This window comes from Charadrius vociferus, unplaced genomic scaffold (assembly GCF_000708025.1).
Source record: "Charadrius vociferus isolate BGI_N301 unplaced genomic scaffold, ASM70802v2 scaffold556, whole genome shotgun sequence".
Taxonomy (NCBI): domain Eukaryota; kingdom Metazoa; phylum Chordata; class Aves; order Charadriiformes; family Charadriidae; genus Charadrius; species Charadrius vociferus.
This window is the reverse complement of record NW_009648647.1, coordinates 421552-427551: the sequence shown is the minus strand read 5'-3', so window position 1 is coordinate 427551 and position 6000 is coordinate 421552.

Here is a 6000-nt window from a genome sequence, read left to right as displayed (position 1 = left end):
TTAGCAAATAAGTGAATATAAAAAGGAAAGAATAACAGAGCTCAAATTGCACTTTGTTCGTTTGTTTTGTCACTCACAGTTTCTGTTTAATTATTTAAGATATTTCTTCATAACATTCTAGTACATTTTGTATAATAATGAAGGTTTACTAGCATAGAAATGCAATACATGGCTATTAAGTATCTGCCGAGAGGAGGAAGAAAACTGCCAATTCTATGTGTAAATTATAGAGACTCTGTTCAGGAAAAACTTCCAGGTTAGATAAATAGAAGGCTCTGCCACAATTTGCGTAAGACACAAACAAGGATTATTCCTAGATAATTACAATACTAAGGAATGTTTGCGCAGAACGTTAGAACTTGTACTACAGGCACTCATGGTCAATCCCTGTTTATTAAAAGCTGTTCTAATTTTCCATGCATATAACTAGAGGCCATTTCAACATAGCCCATTTTTACAGCAGCACTGTAATCAAATGACAGATTTTACAGTGTTTCAGTTTCAAATTCATATTACAGGAAAGACTTTCAAGCTCCGTTACGTTACTGAAGCAGAGCCGACGGACTGAGGAGGGAGATCCAGGTGTGATATTACCTGGCTGACAGCGAGGGAGGTAAGACAGCCCTTTACAACAGGCATGATGTCCCTCCTGGTTCTTCCCAGACCATTTTGAGCATCAAGATTTTATGACACATATGTTCACACTACCAAGAATAGAAGCCCTAAAGGGGCTTGGGCAGTACCCAGCGCAAAACATCTTTGAGGCATGCTGGCAAAAACCCTACAAACAGGGGAGCTGTTACAGCCTGAGCAACATCTTGAGAGGGGAAGTTTTGTTTATGCACAGCTCTGATGAAGGGAACAACGTGAATGCTTTCCTGAAGACCAGAAAAGATGTACAAATACATACGCTCTCAGATCTGACAAAGGTAATTAGGACAGCCAGACAGCGGAAGGGGCAAGAGGAGCAGGGTACAACTTAATCGGTACAACAGAGCATAGTTAACAAGAACATGGCAACACTCACCGTTCAAGGCTATTCCTTTGAGCACAGCAAGGACAGAAATGAGTGCTAAAGGCCACGTATAAGCAAGAGCCAATGTGCTTACTCACATCTGAAAACAGGGCAAACATTTAGAAACTGATGTCAGTGCTGTCTCCACCAGGCAAAGAACCACACCAGCAAATGTTAGAAGGAAATGTCAGAGGAACTGATGCAGCGCCAGACCACCAACCATGCCCGAAAATCCTCCCCTAATAACCTACAGTCTAACATGGATATTTCCCTCTTTGCAGGTCTTAATGATGTCCACAGAATGAATGAAACTGGTGGGTTTTTTTCCTTAGAAGTTCATGTAGGTTTTTTTCAGGTAGGAAAAGCAATTAGCTGACAAGCCTACCATAAACAGATGCTGCAAAGCTTGCGAGAGTCAAGGGCACTCTGACTTCAGATGAAGCCAAAGTATGGTTTAATACTGCTAGTGTGAACACTTAATTGCTTTCAAATGAATTCAAGACCAGTCTGCTCCAAGAAATCGTATCAAAACTTTTCCATTCATGCTGCATGGCTTACAGCCAGCGGTTAAGATTTAAAACTGGTTTCTGCTAAGAAATCCAGAGCACGTGTCAGTGGAGCAGAGAGGAAAGAACAAAAAAAGTGAGATTTAGATACTATATTCATCAAACACAGATTGTTTGCTCCAATCTTGTACCCTTATAGCTGTTTTAGTCCTACAACAAGGACTCTGCTTGACGGGAAGATGACCACAGGATTCCCATGTCCTCACAGCAGTTCACAGGGTCTTCTGTCTTTACGAAACTTAAGGCTTGTAGGAATCCCTGAAGGCTTTTTCAGTGGACCTGGAAAGGAATGCATACGTCCTAGTTCCTTCCACCAGAGCTTCACAAACAGGAGCAATAACCGCAGTAAGGGGATAGGCTATAAGCAAATTGGACAGGCTTCGGAACCCTTGTAGACTCCTATTCTCCCCGCAGCTGACAGCAGACCAGTTTCACCCAGTCCTCTGCATGTCTACAGCACTACCCAACCCCAGCGCAGGGAGAGCTCTGTGGCCTCGTGAGTTCAATCACTGGTTATCCATTCTGCATCCCTCCTACAAAAGGCTTCTGAGAAGTATCCAACAGTAATGCATTCAGGCATGAACAGTCACCACAATGACGTCTTTTGAATCTTTTATCTGAATTTCACTGGTCTGGTAACTGGTCAGCGTGACTGTCGCAACCAGCAAGCAGCACAACAACAGATGAAGAGGCGTAAATGAAACTTGCTGTACTGCGCTCAAAGCCAGGTAGGTCTGAGGCAACGCTATGGCTTTCAGTTATGGAACTACTTGACGGGATTTCTTTTCTGAATAAAACACCAGAAGCCAAGACTGAAAGCAAAAACCTCTCTCAATTCCACCAGGCTTTGTTCAAAAACACCGTTCGCTCCTCATGGGACAATCTTGAACCTGCACTAAAGAAGAAATTTCACACCCTATATGTTTAAGAGTTATCTTGTTACTCTGGGCTCAGGGAAACAGAGGTAAAAGGTCAATCTAGGTGCAAAGTGAAAACAACAGGAGCATGCGGCAGAGGCCAGAGGAGCAATGCAAATACAGCAACTGCAGCAGAAATGCATGAACAATTAATTTACAAACTTTAATTTTATTTGAAAGTTCAACAATTAGGAGAACATACACTGCAGTTGGTTTAGCTTTTAGAAGATCCCCAAATAAATTACATCAAAGACGTGCACAGTTCTAATTATTAAAAAGATCATAAAAATTAATTGCTTTCTCACATGCCAAGATTAATCCTTTTCCATTTCAACTACATTAAAAGTTGCCTGTGCAGGGATTACTTTTATAGCAATGCAGAAAACAACACAGTTTGCAGGTCTTGATGCCCCAGTAAAGATTTACAGGCATAGGCACTTAAGGGCAAGAGGAGATCAAGAGAGATAACATCCCGTGAAAGTCAGATCTCTGTGCTCACACAAGATCTCTAACTAAACGCTACTGTAAATTGCAAAAGGTCTTAAGTAGGCAACATTATCCCGTATCAGCAGAGTGGAAAGTGTGCTGTTAGATTACATAGGTTACAGTGGAGTTCAATTTTAATTCAAGACCTTGACGCCCCCACAAGGTTACCGGTGCTTTCTACAGAAGACATGTTTTTTTAGAAACTAAGTATATTAATCTTGGGCCTATTTTGACAGTTTTGAGCCACACCAATTTTTACTGTCCTCAGTTCCCTGCTAAGGAAAAACACAATTTTTTCAAAAATTTACTTTTTCTTCCTTCATTGTTCCACATTTCTTCCCAGATTTACAGGTGCTGGCATTCAGCTGAATAACCACAGAACGAAACCTAGTGTCAGTTACGACTCCTTTCACCACATCCCATTACAGTATATAACAAAACAACATTTAAGGCTACTAATACAGGGGAGGTTTCTCTTCCTACTGCACCACACCAAACTTTTGACATGCAGTAAGCATACAGTTATCTTCCAAACGAATATACAAGTTTGAAGTCCGGCTCAAGTTAAGTATCAGATTTTTGATGGCTACGAGATAGCAGACTCAAATTTAGGAAGCTCTAGACATTTTCATTCATCCCAGAAAACATTCACTTCTTTTCACCCTGATTTCTGTCTGTGCCTTTGGGTTATAACAAGATACTATCTCCCCTTTACCCCAGAGCTTGTCTATTGACAGCACTACTGCTCGTCATATGCTCAGTTAAAAAGCAAGTCTTTCTGCTCTGTATCTACTCCCTAATATTTCGTATTGGTTATTACAGCACAGTAAATTAAAGGAACGTCTTCTTCATTATATTAGCTGTCCAAGTATTTCCCTATAGGGTAAAGCTAGGGAGGTATTTTATATCAGGCTTGGTCCTGAACACTGCGTAGTCTCCCCTTAATGTGTCAGAGTCCTCAGCTCCAGTTACTCTCTCTGGAGGTATCCATGACAGAGTCACAGTTACAGACCTGAAATATTATACATCAGCAACTCAGTATAGCTCTGCTTCTATTTAGCAAAACGACTCTTTTTCATAACATGACTTCCAGAAAAAGAGGGAAACAGGTCTCAGCTTCTGCCAAGAGGATTCTAACCCTTTAAGTCTTTTATTTTATATATTTTTTTATCCTTTCTGCAGATGACAGTCATGTGACCAAAGTACCAGCAGGAAAAATTTACCCAACGGGAGCGCATATGACATTTTTCAGACTGCTTTGGGTATGGAGAGCTCCCAAAACTGCCTTTGGAAACAGCACAGGCAGCATTTCCACTGATGGGATTAAATGAAATCAGCTGCATTGTGCTGCAGCCATCCAGTTTCCTCTCTGGCTGCAAGTACTGGCATGGACTATGATAAGCTTCAGATAGCGCTTCATTGAAATCAAAGAACCGAGACAGCTCTGACTTATTAGTATTCTGTGAAACAGTGGTGACTGATTTTTAATTTAAAAAAGAAGAGGGAAAAGGTGATAAAAATCTTATATTTAAAAGACTGCTTTCTGTTTACAGGAGTCTTTATTACAAAGAAACCATTAGGGTCTCCACAAAAACTTCACTGTGTTTGTAAAATTAAATTCTCCTTCCAGTAAATATCATATAATTTATCTAGTTCACCTTAAAAAACCCCCACACACATGGTAATGCCTATGAAGGATGTTGGCATGACAGTAGGAACTGTAAGATCCTCCTTCCAATCAAGAAGGGGTACAGTCTGCGTAAAAGATCTGGGAAGATCCTTCTGCCGTGTTCTCCACAGCCCACTATGTCTTTGGTCATGGACAACGATATTGTCAAACAGTGTCATTTCAGGATGTAGTCTTAATTTCTATTATAATCCAACTTACCACTCCATCTCCTAAACCAGACTGCATGGGTTAGGTTTTGAAAATTATGCTCATCCCAACCCCCATCCCTCAGACCAGAGCTGGGAGGGCCCATGCTTTCCAGCTGTCAGCCGCGTAGCTGCGCCTCCCGCCAGAAGGTGGCTGTATATTATGATCCCTCTCCTGGCCTCTGACTGGACTTACCATGCACTCACAGTATATATATACATATATATGTATGTATATCCATGTGTATGTGTATATATCTCTCTAATGTGCGCACATGCAAAGTAGTTCTGAGAAGATCAACAACAGCAAAGCAACATTAGACTTAAAAACCCCTATTAGCACTCAATGTATGAGCAATCTAGTTGGGCAAAAGTTTCAGACAGTCAAGTGACGTAAGCTAAAATGGGACATAAAGCAACATGTCTCCTATGTCGAACGTTTCCATGTATTAGAGATGACCCTGCATAATCCACTGTTATTTGTGATAGATAAGCAGAAAAAGCAGTCACAAGGGCATCCTTCACAGAACACTCCTGCTAGTACGCACCTTCTCTGACAAATACAAAAAATTGATTACGTGATCGGACATTCAAATACAAAATGGTACTATACATATCATAGCAAGCAATAAATAAGAAAACCCTGCTGATACAGTAGGCTTAGAATAGCCCTGTGACAAAGAAATGGCTTTCTAAAAGCCTTTACAAGGTCTGCACAGACTATAAATGTTCAGTATAAAAATAAACAAAAAAGATATTAAAACGTGACACAGTAAAATTTTTAAATAGAGAGGACCTGGTAACAAATACAAGCTGTTCCCCTTCACATACACAGGCTGGACCTGGTAACAATACAAGCTGTTCCCCTTTACATACACAGGCTGAAAATTGGAGCCATGTCATTAATCACGTTCCGATTAATCGAAGTATTTTAGTTGACCTGGAACAAAACTTTGACATGAAATAGCTTAAGGCTTTATTGCTTTCATTTAAATTTGGCAATTGAATTTATAATCCTCATCGTGTTAGTTTTTAGTGTTAGTTTTTAAATCCAAACTCTCTCTGCGTAACAGAAGGATAAGGTTAACAGTCAGTAGCTTTTAGCCATAAAGTCCACCGAGATGACATATCAAACAATTAC